General features: G+C 38.8%; 1 long non-coding RNA gene and 1 pseudogene across 2 annotated transcripts in view; one reads left to right on the forward strand and one right to left on the reverse strand.

Moving 5' to 3' along the window:
• The window catches only part of LOC102470091 (uncharacterized), a 131,236-nt gene that overhangs the window by 43,947 nt on the left and 65,995 nt on the right, over positions 1-21,294 (reverse strand). The window lies entirely within an intron of this gene.
• On the forward strand, positions 8,517-8,910 carry LOC114007194 (peptidyl-prolyl cis-trans isomerase NIMA-interacting 4 pseudogene; annotated as a pseudogene).

A 21,294-nucleotide genomic window follows, 5' to 3' on the forward strand; every position in this document is an offset into this window, starting at 1 on the left:
GGTTGTTTCCATGACTTAGCAATTGTGAAAAGTGCCGCAATAAACATCGATGTGCAGGCACTTTTTGGATTAAGTATTCTTCTGTCCTTCAGGTAGATACTAAGGAGTGGGATTGCTGGATCATATGGTAGTTCTATTTGTAGATTTTTGAGGAATCTCCAAAATGTTCTCCACAGTGGTTGGACCAATTTACATTCCCACCAGCAGTGTAAGAGAGTTCCCTTTTCACCACACCCCCGCCAGCACTTATCATTTTTTGTTTTTTTAATCTTAGACATTCTAACTGTGGTTAGGTGATAACTCATTGTTGTTTTGATCTATATTTCTCTTACAATGAGGGATGTTGAGCACTTTTTCATATTAAAAACCCCACTTCATCATCCAATAGCTTTCATTTTTTTCCTGACTATATTATTATTATTCCAATTATTTTTTAAACAGCAAATCACTATTTCTCATTCTGCTTGTAAAAAGACTTGACCCAACATGAAATACTTCTCAGAACATGTATAGTATTCTCACATGGACTGGTCTGAGATGTATTTCATGTTGAGTAAATTCTCTTTACATGTTGAATGATGTATAATGATCGAATATATAAAAGAAATAATAATAATAATAAAATCTTAAAAAGAAAATAGATTTCTTAATCTATACCCCCCAAAAATGGTGTCTTTTTCATTCTTCACCTTAAAATGTGGAAATGGAAATGTTCCTAAAAACTTACTTAGCATTTACATCAGAGCCACTTACAAGTAGAGGTGGAAAAAAAAAAGTGTCATTGTTTCCCTCACTTACTTCTATGCCTCTGTGTCCATCTCAGTAAGTTTAAAATTTTTTATTTTGCTCTAAAAAAATCCAACAACCACTTTGGAGTCATTGCAGTGCTATTTTAGGCCAGTTTTAGAGAATTAAAACATTTATATCAGATTTTGAGGAGGTTACTGAACTTTAGTGTGAAATATTTTCTTCAGGGACTAAAAATGAAGACTTTCTGCTGAGACTTCACCCTCCAGATTCATTTATAGAGTGATAAAGTATTTGGGGGGCTCTCAAGCCCCTCCTTTATCTTGCTAATGAGAAAGAGAGATTGAAGATAACCTCTTCTTGCATGCCTCTGAATGCCTCTGAATGCTCAGATTCAACTTCAAGAATTAGCAAAAAATGTACAATCCATCAGATGACCAGAACTCATTGCAGGGGCCCAAGAAATACAAGGAAGCAAGAAAATACCTCTCCTCCAAGGGAAAAAAAATAACTCCTTCATCCACAGATAGTATGATGGAACTTATGGAAATGTCAGATAAATAATTTAGAATATTCATAGTGACAAAGTTAACAGAGATACAGAAGAAGAGAGACAATGAACTGAAGAAGAGGCAGGAAAAAGAGCTGACAAGTTCCAGGAGGTAAGGAAGTTCTTGCACAATCTGAAAGAGGAAGCACACATAATAAAAAGGAATCAAATTGAGCTGTGAGAGATGAATGCTGTAATACAGGAAATCAAAACCTTCCTTGAAAGTACTAAAAGGAGACTAGACCATACAGAAAATTGAATCTCACTGGCCTAGAACAATACACCATAAAGACTGAGAAAATAGCCCCCAAAAGTGAGAATAATTTATGAAAAATACTAAATACCATTAAACGTCCAAACTTTGGATAATTGGTATCTCAGAAGGTGAAGGGACTAATAAGGCCATTAATTATCTATTCCATGAAATCCTGGAAGAAAACTTTCCAAACCTAGAGAGGCATTGAAAGGTCCAGGCCCAAGAAATACAAAGGACCCCAAATAGGATCAACCCAAGAAGATCTTCTCCAAGACACATTATAGCCAGATGAACCAAAGCCACAGGCAAAGACAAGATACTAAGATTGGCAAAAGAGAAATGTCAAGTTACCTACAAAGGATATTCCATCAGACTAACAGCAGATCTCTCATCAGAAACAATGCAAGTAAGGAAAAAATGGGAAAATATAATCAAAGAGTTCAGGGGAAAATAATTTCAACCAAGAATACTGTACCCAACAAGAGTATCCTTCATATGGGAAGAAATGAACATTCTCAGATAAACAAAACCTGTAAGAATTTATCAACACCAGAACCAGCTCTCCAAGAAGTTCTGAAGAGAGTGAAATACCAGGAAAACTAAATACAAACACACAGAAATAAGAGTTCTAAAATAACTAAGAAAATGGCCGACTTAATGGTAGGGGAAAGTCTAGAGTTGAATGTTATGTTCCAGAAATTAAATGGGAAGATTGGACCACAGCAGAAGATAAAGTACATGGGACTGAGCTGGTGAAGTAGAATCTTATGACATTTTACTAAAACATTACTGATTTTTTCCTATACTTTGTTTTCCAGATTTAAGGATTTTTGTCTTATCTTGAGCTACCAATAGGTTCATGTACCTACCATTTGAACAGAACCCTAACCTATTTCCTTGCTTTAAATTTTAATCAAAGCACACTTAGCGTTTTTTATTTTGATTTATGAGAGCTAAAACTGCTTTTCTTGAAATTAAAAAATATATTAAAATATCTGTTTAATGACTGTAATAAGCTATATAGCATCAGCAAGGTGCTACTTTATAGTATATTCATTCTACTCAGAGTTTCACATCTATAGGCAGACATATGTTCACAAATATGTATATATTTCAGCTGAACTTGCTATTGAAAGTAGTTATGGGGGGCCAGCAGGTGGCGTGGTGGTTAAGGCAGCTGGACTCCCACATGGCTGGTTCAAGTCTCAGACCTCGCTTTTCTTCTCTATCTCTGGCTCTCTCTGGCTCTCTCTGGTCAACTTCAAAAAAATAGAACAAAATAATTACAATGAATAAAATTAAATAATTCTTTAAAAAATTTTTAACAAGTAGTTAGATTAAGATATTTTGTGAGTCAATAAAATGGAGAGGAGGGGAGTAATGGAAAGCAACTGTAGACACCGAGACAGTGTGAGGGGAGGGTGGGAAATTGCAGAGGGTGAGAAATAGGGGGGAAAAATATATATGTAAGTGTGTGTGTGTATATGTATATATATGTATGTATGTGTATATATACATATGTACACACACATATGTGATATATATATATATGGTCAACTTCAAAAATCATATATATGATATGATATATCATATATATATATATCACATATATATATGAAACAAGAAATGGGAAATCATTTATCATGAATAACATATATGATTAAGCCACAATGCAGTATATTCTGGATGGAAAATCACATTCTGTATGTTGTGATGATGCTCAGTAAATGAATGTTAATTAATTAATTAATTAATTTTTAAAACCACATATATATCAATATTCTTTTCCAGCTTTTGCTACAGGGCTCATGCACTCACTGGAGAAAGATTAAGAGAAAGTGAAAAATAAGCCCCCAAGGGATGTGTCCTCCATTCTCCTCCTGGGACTTTGGGCACACATGCACACTCTCTCAGCATGATTTTCAAGATGAGTCTGGGACTCAAACCACAGAGTAAGCTATGTGGGATCCAGCCGTCTTAACCTCTATACCACCTGCATATATTTTTTCATAAATGAATCCTTATCTATGTTAAAGCATTTTCTATAATCTTCTCAGTTCAGACCCATCTTGTATCACCATAACAACTTAAATCCCATAATAAGCAGAATCAGTAGATTGATAGACAAATTTATTGTTTTGTTTTGGGTTTTTTTTTTGAGGCATGGAAAGGGACAAGATATCATATCCTCCTCATTTCATAATCTATATCACACTAATTTAGGCTCAGACATTTCAGAACCATATATCCACTCTCAATTTCAAGTTATTACCATAATACTTTAAGATCAACTATCTCTTCTCCAATTTCCTAGCCTCTCTGTGTCAAAGATCATAGATGGAGGAAAGGCTTCCTGTTTCAACACCCACAGCCCTCCCTAGTACTCTTCCCATAGGCCCCAACAGCAGCTTCAACATGAGTGGGTTCAGCAATTTGTTTACACAATTACCTCTGTCCTAGACTACAATACCCCTGAAGTCAGGAACCAGATCTTATTGCTGCTTTAGTCCTTATTCCTACAACAGAGGAGGTACTCAAGTAACTATTGCATCAAACGCCAGAAATTTAGAAAGTACAGATTTGGAGATTGTCAGAGGTAACTCAAGTATTTTTTTAATTTTTAAAAATTAATTTATTTTACATACTTTCACTGAACATCACCACAAAATACCAAATGTGATTTTCCAGCCAGAAGTGTAAAGTGGCTTAATCATGTTATAATCAACAAATAATTTTCCATTTGTTTCTCATGCCTGTGTGTGTATGTGTATGTATACATATGTATATATATGTTTTCCCCTATTTCTCATCCTCTGCTGTTTTCCATCCTCCTCCTACCCTGTCTCTGGTACCTGCAGTTGTTTTCCATTCCTTTATTCTTTCCCGCATTGTATTGATTCACAAAATATCTTAATTAATCTAAATACTTTCAATAGTAAGTTCAGATGATATATACATATCTGTGACTTTAGGCATGAAACTCTGGGTAGAATGAATATACTATAAAATAGCATATAGCTGAGGCTATATAGCTTACTGTGGTTACTAAATAGGTATTTCTAAGTACTTTTTTATTTCAAGAAAGGGAGCTTTAGCTTTAATAAATCTAAATCAAAATCAAAAATTGTTAAGAGAACTTTGTTTAATACTTTAAGCCAGGAAACAGGTTAGGATTCTGTTTGAATAGTAGGTACATGGACTTGCCCACAACTCGAGAGAAGACAAAATTCCTTAACACTGGAAAACAAAGCATTAAAGGTCAGTAATGTTTTAGTCAAAAGTCATAAAATTCTATTTCACCAATTCAAACTCATGTACTTTATCTTCTGTTGTGGTTCAATCTTTCCATTTAAATCCTGGAAGATAATGTTCACCTCTGGACTTGTCCCTACCATTAAGCTGGCCATTTTCTTAGCTGTTTTAGAACTCTTATTTCTGTGTGTCTGACTTTAGTTTCCCTGGGATAGCACCCCTTCAAAACTTCTTGAAGAGCTAGTCTGGTGTTGGTAAATTCTTACAGATTTTGTTTATCTGAGAATGTTCTTGCATTCTCTTCCCAAATGAAGGATAACCTTGCCGGATATAGTATTCTTGGTTGAAATTGCTTTTTACTCAACACTTTGAATATATTTTCCCATTCTTTCCTTGCTTGCATTGTTTCCTATGAGAGGTCCACTGTTAGCCCAATGGGATATCCTTTGTAGGTAACATGACATTTCTCTCTTGCCAGTCTGAGCATCTTGTCTTTAATGTGTCTTGGAGAAGATCTTCTTGGGTTGATCCTATTTGGGGTCCTTTGACATGAGTTTCAAGACACCAGGACTCAAACTGCAGTTAAGTATGTGGGAGTCCAGCAACATAACCATTTCGCCATCTACTGGTCCTTAGAGGTTTTGTTTTGTTTTGTTTTTGCCTTAGGGCATATGGGTTCACCAGAGAGAGAGACAGAGACAATGAGAGGGAAACTGAGAAACCAGGGGGTATGGCCATGCCACAATCCCGTCTCCTCCATTCTTGTGGGATCTTGGGCATGCACGCACACATGCCCAGTGTGATGTTCAAGCTACCAGATCCAGGACTCTAACCGTGGTCACCCATGTAGGAGTCCAGCAACATTAACTCTATGTCATCTGCTAGCCTGATATGTGGATCTTTTTAAGTAGCTGCTGTGTTTAATGAAAAGACAGTCTTCACAGAGAAGACATCTAAAGAAAGCCATTAACAGGTCTTTCCATAGCCCATGAAATGCTGACCAGATCCCTTACAGGGGCTTTCAAGGCCTTCTATGATCTGGATCTTATTGACCTCTTTTTTGGATTTCTCTGTTGCTGTTTCTCCACTTTATACATTTCTCCAGCCAGCCTGGACTGCTTTCAACTCTAAGACTGGCATCTGCCTTTCTGTCTCCTCCCTCTGCTCTTGGGCACACTGTTCTGTATGCCTGGTTCATTCTTTCTCTATCCCTCTTCATCTGGCTATTCCTACTTTTGTTCTTAACTTAAATGTCTTTTCCCTCCTCCAAAATGTATTCCTGACACCTTCAGTCTGTTTAGGAGTTTCCACCACCTGCTTCCCAGCAGCGATACTAGAACACTGCATATGTCTCCATATCTCTCCACCATTAGACTCACCTGGGGTGATAGGAACCGTATTTCTTCTATCTTTGCATTTTCATACTTAGCTAGGGTTTCCCCTTAGTGAGTGTTCAATGAAGATTTGTTGAAACAGTAAGTTCATAAAGGGACTCTAGACAAGGTCAGCATTATGTTTGGTCATCAAAAAAGTCATGATGTATTTTTCCATGGCTTTCTATGTGAAAATGCATCATGACTTTTCCAAGGACCAACAGAACCTGAGGGACTGAATTCCCTTGGGAAATCCTTTCCCTCTTTGACTTTGGATTCCCTATTGTTATTCAAAGATATATATGGTTCCTTCCATCCCTTAAACTCTATCACTCCATAGCATAGAAGGAGTAGGGCAGCTACTAAATGCAAAAGGATACTGATGGTAGCCACAAGTTGTGTTTTGGTGAGTTTTTTTTTTTTTTTTTTTGAGAGGTTTTTGCTCTAGGGCGCATGTGCTCACCAGACAGACAGAGAGAGAGACAGAGAGACAGAAAGCGAGAAATCGCCCCCCAGGGAGGATGGTCACGCCGCAATCCCTTCTCCTCCATTCTCCTCTCTGGATCTTGGGCAAGCACACACACATGCCCGGCGTGAGACATAGCCATTACACTAACTGCTGGTTCCCGCCACAAGTTTTTACTGGCCCACAAGGTGCAGAATCTCAGCCATCCCAAAGGCTCTCCCTTTTCCCAGAGGCTGTCCAGAGGTGAATTCTATGACCTGTCCTCTTCTTTTATCCGTTGTCCATCCCAGGCCTGTTTCCAAAGCTCTCAGAGATTTAACAAGTGGTTGCTATAGAAACAGAAACCCTCCTAGCAGCTGTTTTCTTCGCTGTGCCAACTACTCCTGAATGTGCATGTTAACTCCCAGTGAATTCAGGACAGGTCCTAATCAGAGCTGACCCAAGGAGAAAAATCAGGAAACAACATTAAGTGTTAACATATGGCATTTGTAGCGAGCTTCACTTAACATTAGCTCATCTGATTTTCATGTCAACAGAGAGACGTGACTGTTGTTATCTGTTTCTACAGATGAAGACACTAAAATGAAGCACACAGAATCTAAAGGGCTTTCCTGAGGTCACAAAGTTAGAGTGTGATTAGAGAAGCAGTGATCCAAAGCCAAGTCTGATTTTGAAACCTATGTTCATAACTACTAGGAGGCACTTCCTTGAAACTCAAGCAGATATCAGTAAAATCTTAGCACTACATGCTTGGTGAAAACGGGATTCTTGGAAAAGACGAGGTATCAGAACATCACCAGCAGTCTGAATTCACAAATCTAAAAGGCTATTTGAAACTGACAAGAGATGGTGCCAATGTCCAAATGGATCAATAAGGCAGAACTGCAGGATATACCAGTCACTGGCAGAATTCAAGGTCACAGCTTGTTGTGAGGACAGGGATACTCTCCCAAAGCCTTAATGGTTCACCTTTAGTTCATTCAATTCTCAAGCAAACAAACAAAAAAGACAGGAGAGGCAGGGTGGAGTTTATCGTGCCCATTTCAGAGATGAAGACACAGAGGTTCAAAAAGGTGACTTGCTTGAAGATAAGTCCTAAGAAAGAGGTTATAAAAGAACTTATTCTTGATCGTCTGATTAAAATGTTAGTGCCCAAGTACCAACATTTTAACTATCTCTAGTCACAGAAGGTTTGGCTAGTGAAAGGGCATATCCTATGCCTCCCAGTTGCCTTGGAAATTTTTCTTTCTTTTAGGTATTAACCCTTGAATGTTTGTCTTTTCTCTTGGGCTCTGTTGGAGGGAAGGTGGGGGTTTCTGGGCAACCTGGAGTGCCCTTGGCAGGTGTGGAGGAAGGTTTAAGGGTCAAAATCAGTCTGGCTGGTCCTGATAGGATAGGAGGTGATGTACCCCAGAGGGGACTTTCTTGAGATCAGAGGAAGATTTCCCCTGAAAGGAGGGAAGAAAGGGGGGTTGGCTTGATCTTATCACATATGGCTGACCCAGAGATAACAATGAAACAACCCAAACGACCACTGACATCCTCTGTCAGGACCACCTTAACTAGCAACCATAAACCTCTTTCTTTTTTAGGTTTTTGCCATAGGGCAAGTGCACTCACCAGAGAGAGTAACCCCATACTTCAGAGATGATACAACTCTCTGTATCTGGCTCCTTTCCACTCCTTGAAAGTGAATAAACCTTTTCTATCCATTTACTGTGAATTCTTTCACAGGGTGTGACAGGACTATCCTAACAGCTAGCAGACATAATAATGACCACCACTGATTAAGACTTACACATCCAAGAGGCTGGAAAGTTAAGGGACTCTATTAATGTTAAATATTCTCTCCCAGATCGGCAAGTCTTGAAGATGCCACCCAAAGGAAAAAGTGGTCTGGAAAAGGGGGTAAGGGGGAGCAGCGTCTGGGAGTGATACTGCTGACAAGAAGTCACAGGGTCCCAAAGGCAGTGGCAATGCAGTAAAGGTCAGACACATTCTATGTGAAAAACACAGCAAAATTATGGAAGCCATGGAAAAGTTAAAGTCTGGAATGAGATTCAATGAAGTGGTCACACAATATAGTAACGATAAAGCCTGGCAAGGGCATGACTTGGGTTGGATGACCAAAGGATCCATGGTGGGACCATTTCAAGAAGCAGCATTTGGCTTGCTGGTCAGTGGAATGGATAAACCTGTGTTTACAGACCCACCAATTAAGACAAAACTTGGCTATTATATTATCATGATTGAATGGAGAAAATAAAATTATATAAAAGACCGAAAAAAATATTCTCTCCCACATTTACAAGGATCCTGTGGAGTAGGTATTACTGTCTTAGTTTTCCAGATTAGGAAATTGAGACTGGTCAAGGGATTTACCCAAGATCACATAGCAAATAACTGAGAGAAGCTGCATTTCAACTCAGGTGTGACGGATTCCAAAATCACACATCAGTTTAGCTAATGCTTATAATCTCCTCCGCAAGAAAACTAGTGAAGAATTCCAACAATTTCTCTATACCTTGCTTACACCCTGACAGACTCCTCAGCTTAGTATGCTTTCACTTATCAAATCCAAGCCCTTACATCTGCATCAGTTGTTTGGCTGAATGTGACCTCAAATAACAATATCTTAAAGACTGGATGTTATTTTTCTTTCACATAAAAAAGTCTTTAGGAGCCCAAGGATGATAGAACAATTTCAAAATAATCAGAACCCAGGCACCAACCCTCTCTTCTGCCATCCTTATAGTGTGATATTCATCCTCAAGGTCTAAGCGGTTGCTAGAATTCTAGTCATCATGTCTTAAATTCAAGCAACAAGGTGGAGGAAGGGTTCAAGAGCAGTGCAGTTTCTTCCATTAACAGACTTCCTGAAATTACAAAATAACACCCCTTTACATATCCCTGGCCAAGTTTAGTCACAACTCACTGCCTTGCCTAGCTGCAAGGGAGGCTGGTATACATATTATTCAATAGGGCACTCCATTACTTGAGAAGGAAGGAAAGAATGATGATAAAGCAACTAACAGTTCCTGCCACACCATCCTTCGAGGCTCAGCATTACTTTCACTGCCTTCTCAAAGCCCTCCTGACCACCAAAGCCCAATGTGGTCTCACTTTTCTCTTCAGTCTTATCACACTTACTAATGTGGTTTTAGAATGCATTGTATTGGTTTCTGACTTATTTGTAAACCAGACCTGACACCAGAGTGATGGATAGACAACAGTGAGCCAAAGAGGTATATCTGGATATGGATGTAGATATGGATATGAATAAGTCCAGATACACAGGCAAATAAGGATATGAATGTAAACCTTCAGATATGTGTCACAGTGGTTCAGAAAAAGTAGACTCTGGAGTCAAAGAGATACAAGTTCAAGTCCTGTCTCCACTCTTAATTTCTGTGCAAATCTGTAAATTAATTAACCTTAGCTTCAATATCTTTCTTTTTCTTTCCTTTTTTTTTTTTTTAGAGAGAAAGATAAAGACAAGAGTGAGGAAAAGTGAGAATGCAAGATGCCAGCTCCAGGACTTAAACCATGGTCAGCTATGAGAGGGAGTCCAGCGCCCTTAACCACCACGCCACCTACCAACCCCTCAATTTCTTAATCTGTAAAATGAAGATCACAACTGTGCCTAATTAAGGTTGTTGTGATGGCTAAATATGATGATGCACATGCCATGCTCACAGTAGGTGCTCATTAAATTCTCGCGACTCCAACTTCACAATGAATCTATGAGATTGGTAATATTACCCTCACTTTTAAAAAGAAGAAACGGAGGCTCAGGAAAATGAAAGACCTTGCCTAAAGTAACAATGCTAATGGTTTCATGAGCCCAAACCTAACCACAAATCCTGAGCTCCTAGTGAATATTTCTGTCTTAGGTTTCTTATCACCCCCTGCCATCTTTCATACAGTGTAGGTTTTCTATAACTGTCTGCTGTAACAAATTCAAATGAATCAGCTATCATTCTGTCTTTTGCTTTAAGGCTTTTTAAGCTTTTATCTCCACTCCACATTGAAATACAAGGGAAAATATTTTTAATTTTCAGGATAAGGATCAGTTTTATATGAGACCCACGTAGAGTGGAAAATCTGATTAGAAAGATTTTATTTAGAAAGAAATTAGCTCAAGGCAACCTTTTTAACTAGCAGAAAAATAATGAGGAAAACCAGATGCATCTAAGTCAAACATTGAGCAGCTCTCCCTTGGAGATGAAATTGAGCATTCCAAGCTGCCTACTTCATTTGCTCCAGGTACAAAACAACTCACATCTCTTTCATGCTAAGAATCAAGATATTTTCATAAGCAATAACTCAGTTTTGAGAGATAACTGCCTTTGGTAAGGGAGAATTAAGTACATCTACCTACATTTCTAAAAATTACAGAGATATGCTGGCTTTGTAACTGATAACCAAAGTGGGAGGACACAGCTATGGCCCATGCTGAGAGGATATAGACAGCAAATTTGATGTTTCTGGTCGTCTTCCAAAATGGATCCTTTTGGGTGGTACACTGTAAAGAAGCTTGGATTCAGAGTCAAAAGTCCTGGGCTCCAGTTCTAGGACTTTGCTACGTGACTTGCATAGTTTATGGTTCAGTTTTAGTTCAAATAAAAAAAAGTTGGACTATCTTACCATTTAATTCTCTTTTAAATAAAACAATACTGTATATATCTGGAATGAATTCGGACATTTAAAAATAATTAATTAAAGCATATTAAATATTTTGGGTCAAAACTTAATTTCTTTTGTCAGATAAATAAATATATATCAGATAAATACATATATATATATCAGATAAAAATATATATCAGATACATATATATAACAGATAAATATATACATATATATTTTATATTTATATAAATGGCATCTCTTCTTCCTTAGTATTTTTCTCTTTGGAGTAGTCAATCTTACCTAGAGTTTACACTCTAAACAGAATACTGCATGTCATTGACAAGCTGATGATTATTCTTCTTAATTATTTTTCATAATCTACATCAGTATACCATTTGATGTACTCCAGGGCAATTACATCACCATTCTCTCACTCCTGTTTTCACAATTAACCTGAGAGTGGAACAGTATTACTGATGCAGTGGAAAAGCATGGACTTGGAAATAAAAGTCTGAGGCCAAATTCCAGCTTGACACTCTAAGTTAAGAAAACTTATATTAGAGGGCATAAAAGCAGTGAAAATCATTATGGATGCAGAAGACAGTATAGAAGAAGTCTGTGGGGAGAAGGGGAAGAGTATAGAGAAGGATAGCAAGAGAACAAATAGAGAGGCATGACATTAGTGGGACACAGAAATGGTTTATTACCCATTGTTGATAACATGTATAGTATTCTCAACTGGACTGATCTGAGAAGTATTTCATGTTGGGTAAATTCTTTATATTAGCCAATAGTGATTGAGTGTTTAAAAAAGTGAGAATAAATAATAATAATAATCTGAAAAAAATGATGAAAACCTATTTGATGATGATGTGGGTAGTAACGTCTTTCTCTTGACTGATATGCATAGTAATCATGCTGGAAAAAGAAATGTAATACACTGTAAAGATATATGTGATTCAATGTACTTTAAAAAATTATGGTAATAAGAAGCCGGCGGAGGCAGGAGGCGGGCCAGGCGCCAGGGCTGCGTCCGGCCTAGGGACGTCGCGGGCCCTGACAAATAGAAAAAAAAGAGAGAACTTAGTAAAGTTACTTGATTTTGATGAATCCTCCAGCTTATCTGAAAACTGGAAAGATGGTAACAATGAAATGAGGTTTATGCAAAGCACCTAGCAGTCTAATGCTCAACCTCTTTACCTTGAGAGGAAACTGGAAGGACAAAAGGTTCAGGAACTCTCCTAAGATTAGGGGCTGCTTTGGAGAACATCATCTAGAGGGAAGTAAAGGAGGGAGAAAATTTAAGACACTTCTAAGAAACTGTACTTCAGGTTTTTCATATTTTTCATGTGAAAGACAAGGAATGGATACATTTGGTAACTGGAGAAGGATGGAAGACAATGTTAGCCCGTGTAGAGAGTTCGGAAATTATCAACCATTCAGCCCAGTCATTTATCTTGCATCCCAGAAACACTGATTGAGCATGTAAGATTTGCAAAAAACACTTGCTAGGCCTACAGAAAAAAAATGAAGAAAGAAAAGGAAAAGAAGGATTAGAAGATTTAGAAGGAAATGAAGAGATTCAAGGGTCAGAAGAAGGCCCTGAAGGCACAAGATACATTTTTCTCTATACCACCACAGGGCTGATGGTGGACTTTGGGTAAGGTCTTAAGTCACTGGTCATTCAGATACCACACTGAATGCTAAAAAAAAAAAAAAAAAAAAAAAATTCATTCTCCTCAAGCTGCTCATGGTCTAGAAGGGACACAGCAACAGCTCCAAAAAAGACATAAAGCTCAAACAGAGGGATCAGAGAAAACATGCTTCTGTTTGGGAAGGTCACACATGTTTCCAATAGGGCTGTGAATGGAAAAATTTTAGACAAATTCAAGTTAGTAGAGTTTTATTCTGTGAAGAATGATTTTTGAATCAGGCAGTCCTCAGAACTGATTCTGAGGAACTTTGAGTTGCCTCATTGGTGAATAATAAATATGGACAGGAAAAGAACAGAAAATGGAAATGAAAGAGGGGGGATAGAGAAACAGTGGGCTGGTTTCAGCTTGGCATCTGCCTGTTGGTACACAGTTTCAACAGCAGGCTGTCAATGATTGGCTGAAGCATGGCTGCTGTGATTGGCTGTGACTCATTCAACTGTTTGTTATAGAAACAGACTGCTAGCTAGGTTGTAGTTTGTTTATAGGAACTCATGTTTGCAAGTATAGAGGCCTTCTCAAGCCAATGTATCAACAGTTCAGTCTTACAAGTCAATTATTTAAGGTAAGGCTGAAGATGATTTTACCAGTCTGACAAGAAGACAAATCCCTCCAGATAAAGGTGAGACAAACTCTAGAGTATTCAGGGAACTACAAATAGGGTTTTATAGTAAAGTAGAGGAGAAAAGGACTGGAGAGATAGGTGGTCAGGGTGACATGCAGACAACTTTGAATGAAATACTAAATAGCACTGCCCTTCAGTGAGAAGCCAGTAAGATTAAATAAGAAAGTAATATAATTTATTTGGTATCTCTGAGAGATCCCACTGGCCACTATTCAGAGATGGACTTGAGTGGGTAGGAGAAGGAATGAGTTTTAGGAGAACCAGCTGGAAGACTAATCTAATGTAATTCTAGTCAATTGAATATAATAGTCACCTGAATGAGGCAAATATATTAAGTGATATTTCCATAAAAATTTAGAAAGAAATCACTTTTCAAAAACATTCCTAGTTTGTGTTTTAGTAGGCTGATCTTGAAACCAGTTTAAAATTTGACTTTATCACATATTATTTGCATGGCAATGGACTAGTGTCTTAAACTCCTTGCCTCAATTCCATTGTCTACAATGTGGGAATAATATATCCTATTTTGTGAAGTTGTCAGGAGATTAGAATTATGTACACAGGGTCTCACATTTGGTAGTTAACCTAATAAATCATTTCTCATGCAATATTTTTATTTTAATTTGTCAGAGTCAAGCTCTCTGAATACATTTAAATATGACTTAGAGAGTTTAATCTATAAAATTTTAATTTATATACACCATTCTAAGGGCACATTTATTCTTAAAAAACTTGCTGGCATCTCCTTTGTATCATAGTTTTCTATCTGTCCCTGAAGGCCAGAAATGTCAGGTGAGAAAAGAAGAGAGAAAAATAGGTAAGAAACTGTTAAATCACTATATGTTTTATCTAAATCATTTGAATCATATAGTGACACCTAACCTTTCCCAGTTTTCCTTTGATTTTTATTCTTATAGCTCTGATCACCTCAGACAAACCAATTAAATTTCATAAAACCTTGAAAGATTATGTGCTCACCACTCAGTCTCATTTAGAATTTCAAATGAGATGCCATCCTCTCAGAGAATACTCAATTGTTCCTTTACCAACTCCTGTGATTTCCTAATGTCAGTCACTCAGCCCGCATTTATTAGGTGATTTCCATTCTTGGTCGGTAGTACCAAGAAGAGAAAAAGGTGAATCTTTCAGATGTGGAATTAATCTGGGCTCTTTCCTACACAAGGGCTTTGGGTCCCTCCACAGTTTACAAATCACTTTGCAATTTTTAAGGTGCTTTCAGAGACACTGGAGATTTTTTTTAACGGTTTATTTTTATTTGACTTTATTTATTATTCTTCTTCAGTTTGACTAGAGAGAGAGAGAGGGAGAGTGAGAAGCAAGCCACCAGGTCTGGGGCTCCAACCATAGTTGGCCATGTGGAAGTCCAACACCTTAACCACCATGCCACCTGCTGGTCCCAACACTGGAGATTTTAATCCTCACAAGAACTCAATGTATCGGTATTTTGCAAATGAGCAACTGTTGCTTAGAAAAGTTTGTGACCTACTCAAAATGCACAAATACATAAGAGGCACAATTAGTGCTCCAAGCCGGGTCTCTCTGACTTCGGGTCTAGGTCTCCTAAAGCATAGTGGCCTAGAAAACTAAGACTTAGAAACTGCAACAGAAAATGGACTTAGAGAACGTTTGCAACTCATGAAGATATATGAGTTACATCTTCTCTGGAGGAAGTGAAAGTACATTTCCTGAGTTACCATAAAATATAGAAAAAATCTGAAAATGTATGTGTCTACTTAACAACCACAAAATGGGTTAAAAGGTTAAAAAATAATGTATTTGGCCCAGCCACAGTAGTGTGTACTGTTAGACACTGCTACTCAGCAAGCTGAGGTCACATGGGAAGGCCAGTTCAAATCCCACCCACTCTAAAAGCGAGCACAGTGGCCCAGGAAGCTGAGGCAGGAGAATCATGACTGTAAAATCCTGTCCAAAATTTTTTAATGTATTTATTTAACACATATTTACTGAATGCCCACAGGCATCCTGCATTGGGAATATGGCATAGTGAAGATAAAATTTTTGTTTCATAGATGTATAATATGGTTGAGCATAATTGTCAATGTTCAAGTTCCTTTTGTACATCTTCTGTTCCTATCTTTTGCCATTTTTGTAAAAAAAATTTAAAAGTTGGCCTTACTAATGTGAGGAAGTTATGTATTTTATTTATTTTCTAGACAGTGTGTACAATCATCAGAGAGAGACAGAGAGTGAAAGAGAAGGAGAGTAACCAAGCACCCCCAAAGGGGCATGGTTATTCTGTAATCTCTTCATTTCTCCATCCTGTCAGGATCTGGGACATGTTCCTGGGATTTTTTTTTTTTTTGAGAGTTTTTTGGTTTTTATTTGTTTTGCTATAGGGCACGTGCACTCACCAGAGAGACAGAAAGCAAGAAATCACCCCCCATGGGGGAGGGCCACACCACAATCCTTTCTCCTCCATTCTCCTCTCATGATCTTCAGCCCAGCATGAGTTTAAGCCACCGGATTTGGGACTCAAACCGTAGTTGACTACATGGGAGTCCAGCGACATAAGCCATTATGCCAACTGCTGGTCCCTCTGGGATGTTTTTTAAGCCACGGGGCCCAAGGGTCAAACCACAGTTAGGTAGGTCAGAATCTGGTTCTCTTAACCACTAAGCTATGGGGCCAGCCCTAAATACCATTTTAAAGACTCTGTCTCTTAATTCAGTCACATCTGAGGAACTGGGGATTAAGATTTCAACCATATTAATTTTAGGGAAACACAATACAACTCATAGTTGTTCCCATTTTGTAGATAAGAAAGTGGGAGCTCAAAGAAGTTAGATTATGTCTCAAAAGTTATTTCAGCTGGTAACTGACAGGGCTGAGGTTGGATTTCCACAAAATTATACTTTCTCTTCTAAAGGAAGTCATGATGTATAAAAGAAAGAGTCTGAAATCTAAAATCAGTAACTAAAAAGTCAAATGATTCCAAATATGGATATCTTTATTTCATGACTTAATAACTTAGATCAGTCAAAGTTCCTAGTTGCAAACATAGAAAATAATCTGGGTTAACTTAAGTAGAGAAGAAATTTAGTAGAAGGATAATAAATAGTTCACAGGCCTGAAGGGGAAGGTAAGCAGTAAAAGGATGATAAGATACGGTAAATCCAAAGAAAGCTAAATAACCAGAACTATGACCAAATTATGCCCAGTCAAGCTAAGGCAAAAGCACTGACAATCCCACTGGTGCTAGTGCCTGACAAATAATGCTGTCTTTGTTGGGGCCCAACACTGTATGGCTTTGATGACCTATCTCCACCATCCCAGATGAACTCAGAATTACTCTGATCATTTCTACTGTGTGCTCCAGATTCACAATCCCAAGATAAGGCATATGATTAGTTCAGTCAAATCTGTATACATGCTCTGGCGACGGAGAAATGGGAACAGGAGACTCTGCCCTTTCATCTTTCAGTCTGCGGATTAAAGATAAGAGTGCTTAGATCTGAGACAGCATAAATGTGTAATGTGGGACCTTGACCTACACAGTTTTGGCAATGGTCAAAATGGACCACAGACCAAGTACTTCTTCAACAGGCACACCGCCAAGAAAGAAGAGTACCACGGTGATCTTTGTAAATGACACTAAACACACTGCCAAAAATCAGAGCATAAACATATGGACTATGGGGACCAGCAGTTAGCGTAATGGCTATGTTGCTGGATTCCCACGTAGTCAACCGTGGTTCGAGTCCCAGACCCAGCGGCTTAAACTCACGCTGAGTGAGTATGCATGCATGCCCAAGATCCTGAGAGGAGACTGGAGGAGAAGGGATTGTGGCATGGTCATCCCCCCTGGGGGGTGATTTCTCACTTTCTATCTGTCTCTCTCTGTCTTTCTGGCAAGCGCACGCGCCCTATAGCAAAAACCTCTCCAAAAAAAAAATTAATTAAAAAAATATATATACATATTATATATATATATATTATATATATATATAAATATATGGACTGCGACCCTGGAGGGAAACTGATGTGAAAGCAAATGTGCCCATTTTTTTTTAGAAAATATATTGCATTTTGTTCCCACATCTATACACCTATCAGTTCTAATACTCCAGAAATATGTTTTAGAACCAATATAAAACACCATGAAAAGTGCCCACAGTCTTTAAAAAGCAGAAATAATTGACAAGCATCTATTCAACACATATGCTAGGCACTAGATATAACGATATCAGGGGCCAGCAGGTGGCATAGTGGTTACAGTGTTGGATTCCCACATAGCCAATTGCAGTTTTAGTCATGGAAGAAGCAGCTTGAAAAATCACACTGGGCATGTATGTATGTGTGTGTGTGTATGCCCAAAATCCCAAGAAGAGAATGAAGAAGAAATGATTGTGGTATGGCCACACAACCCCACAAGGGTGGGGAGTGATTTCTTACTTACATTCTCTCTAGCTAGTGCACACACACCTGGGCTATAAACTATCTCACAAAAATCTGGCACATAAATGGTATTCAGAAAACATTTTCCCAACCAAATGGGACTACATATACAAATTAATGCTCTGCCCAGCTTAGGAACACAATTTTCTTTACCATAAAGTAAAAGGTATAGACTAGATCAACTGATTTCTGAGGTCCATGCTGGTATGCATTCTACGACTTCACCTTGCATATCTTTTTAGAATATTCCATTTCTCAGTTAAATTTAAGCCATTCCGATTTTTGCAGATTTATTACCTATTATGCTTGATTTATAACAGTGAACTAATCTTAACTGTATACCAAGAAAACCAATCCAGAGAAAAGTAATGCAACCTCTTCTGTGGATCATAGGGCTCTCTAACAATTTTAACAACCACTCATCCTTAGACTGGGAGAGTTACATGAGTCCTAACACTGCCAGATACTAACTGGGTGGCAATAACTCAGACACCTAACATCCAGAAGGTTCTTCCCTTATGTGTCAAATGGAGACAAATTGTTCTTGTCTCAGAGATAGTGAGAGGGTTTAAGAGATACATCTCAAAATGTAACACCCTAAATAAAACCAAGAAAGTATTATCTTACTGGATCTTTCCAGCAACTATGTTGCTTTGGGATTCATTTCTTATTTCCCAGTTCATGAATGATACAAGAGAGGTCTAGATAGGTTAAGTAAATGAGGTCAAAGTTAGCCACGAGGTTTATTTTCTTATTATTTTACTTGTAACTGACACAAGAATTGTACACATTTATAGGGTATAGTGGATGCTACCATACATTATACCCTGCTTAATGATCAAATTAGGATAATTAACATATCTATTGCCTCAGACATTTATGATTATGTGTGGTAAGGACATTCAAAATCCTCTCTTCCAGCTACTTTGAGATGTACACTATTTTACTGCTAACTATAATCACATGACTATGCAATGGAATACTAGAATTTTTTCCTAACATAACTTTGTAGAGAGGTTTATACTCTATTTGCATATGTTTGTTTGTCTAGGGCTGACAGGTCACTTGCATATCAGTTTCTTATACAATGTGGTATGGGGGAAACAGGCCTGCCCACTGGAGGGAGGAAGGTTACAACCCACCCCACCCACCACTTCTCACCTGCCCCTTCAGAGGAAGGAAGAAGGAGGTCACGGCCCACCCCCTTAGTGCTATATGCCAACTGCCCTGTCTATCCTGCTGGAGAGAAGAGGAGGTTTTGCCCAGTGAGTCTCCATGTGCTACTGCTATGCCTCCCTAGCTCAGCCTCTGACCACATCAATACCAGAGAGGTTTGGTAAGTCAGCAGAGCATGGCTGCTAAGAGAAGAACCAACCCAGAGAAAGGCCCACGGCCACCACCCCCTACAGCCTACAGGTACCTCGGATGAGGCCACTGCCTGTGAGCAGCCCTCGCAAAGAGGGAAGTCAGGAGGGACCACAGGGGGACAGGAGAGAGTCAGCAGAAAAAAGCAGGAACCTCTGGTTTGTATGGTTCTGGTTTACAAATGTAGAGAGGAACTATCTGCTGAAGCCAGTGAGGCTTTGGAGGAATTCTCTTCCATTCCCTTTCAAGGGGAAAACAGAAAGAACTCCCCTTTGAAAATCTGTGCCCTCAAATTCCCACTGTGGATTCCAGCACTCCCACCCACAGAAGAATGGGGAAACTGGGATGGAGTTAACACACACTGGAGGGAAGTACCTGAGCATACAGCTCCAGAAACTGACTCCAAAATTGGAGAGTACTCCAATAGAGGCCTAAGAATCAACACATAATCATAAAAAATATGGGGGAAACATGCAAATAGCCAAAAGGCATATGAAAGAAGTGTTCAACATCTCTTATTTAAGGTAAATGCACATCAAAACCACAATGAGATATCACTTAACCTCAGTCAGAATGGCTATGATCGAAAAGATAAAGAACCTGATGGTGTAATGGTTATGTCGCTGGACTCCCATAGAGTCATCCACATTTTGAGTCCTGGACCTGGTGGCTTAAAACTCACACTGGGCAAGTGTGTGTGCCCAAAATCCTGAGAGGATAGTGAAGAGAGGGCATGGCCACACCCCCCTTGGGGGTGGGGGGGGTGATTCTCACTTTCTGTCTTTCTGGAAAGTATACGTGCCCTCTAAAAACACAACCTCTCTTAAAATAATTTTTTTTAAAAAAGAATAAGTGCTGGTGAGGCTATGGTGAAAAGGGAATCCTTCTACATTCTTGGTGGTAATATAAATTAGTACAGTCACTATTGAAACCAATGCAGAGCTTCCTCAAAAACCTACAAATAGGAACCAGCAATTAGTGTAATGGCTATGTCGCTAAACTCCCACGTAGTCGACCACAGTTCAAGTCCTAGACCTGGTGGCTTAAACTCACGCTGGGCACATGTGCGTGCGTGCCCAAGATCCCAAGAGGAGAACGGAAGAGAAGGGATTACAACATGGCCATCCCCCCAGGGGGTGATTTCTCACTTTCTGTCTCTCTGTCTCTCTGGCGAGCACACATGCCCTATAGCAAAAACCTCTCCCCCTCCCCCCCAAAAAAAACCTACAAATAGAATTACCATATGACCCAGTAATCCCATTCCTTAATATTTACCCAAAAGACAACTGCACATCCATGTTTATAGCAGCATTATTCACAATTGCTAAGACAGAGAATCAATCTAAGTTACCAAGAACTGATAACTGGATTGAAAAACTGTGGCATATTTACACTATAAAATACTACTCAGTCATAAAGAACAATGAGACTCTCACTATACAAAGTGGATGAATACAGAAATTTTAATGCTAGGTAAAATAAGCCAGACTATAAAAGATAAACATTGTGTATCCTCTCTCTCTCTCTCTCTCTCTCTCTCTCTCTATGTGTGTGTGTGTGTGTGTGTATATATATATATAAAATCTCAAATGTCTACACTCTATGGCAGAAATTGAAAGATTCAAAGATATAATAGGAGGGAGGACAAGTGTGGGTACCAGGGACTATACTGGAAGGGAGTGAATAGTAAGGGTGGTGAGAGGAGCTCAGGGAAGAAACACTAGGGAACCAGCAGTTAGTGTAATGGCTATGTCGCTGGACTCCCACGTAGTCAACCATGGTTCACGTCCCAGACCCGGTGGCTTAAAACTCATGCCGGGCGCATGTGCGTGCGTGCGTGCCCAAGATCCCGAGAGGAGAATGGAGGAGAAGGGATTGTGGC

Source organism: Tupaia chinensis, unplaced genomic scaffold (genome assembly GCF_000334495.1).
Source record: "Tupaia chinensis unplaced genomic scaffold, TupChi_1.0 Scaffold000139_1, whole genome shotgun sequence".
NCBI lineage: Eukaryota > Metazoa > Chordata > Mammalia > Scandentia > Tupaiidae > Tupaia > Tupaia belangeri.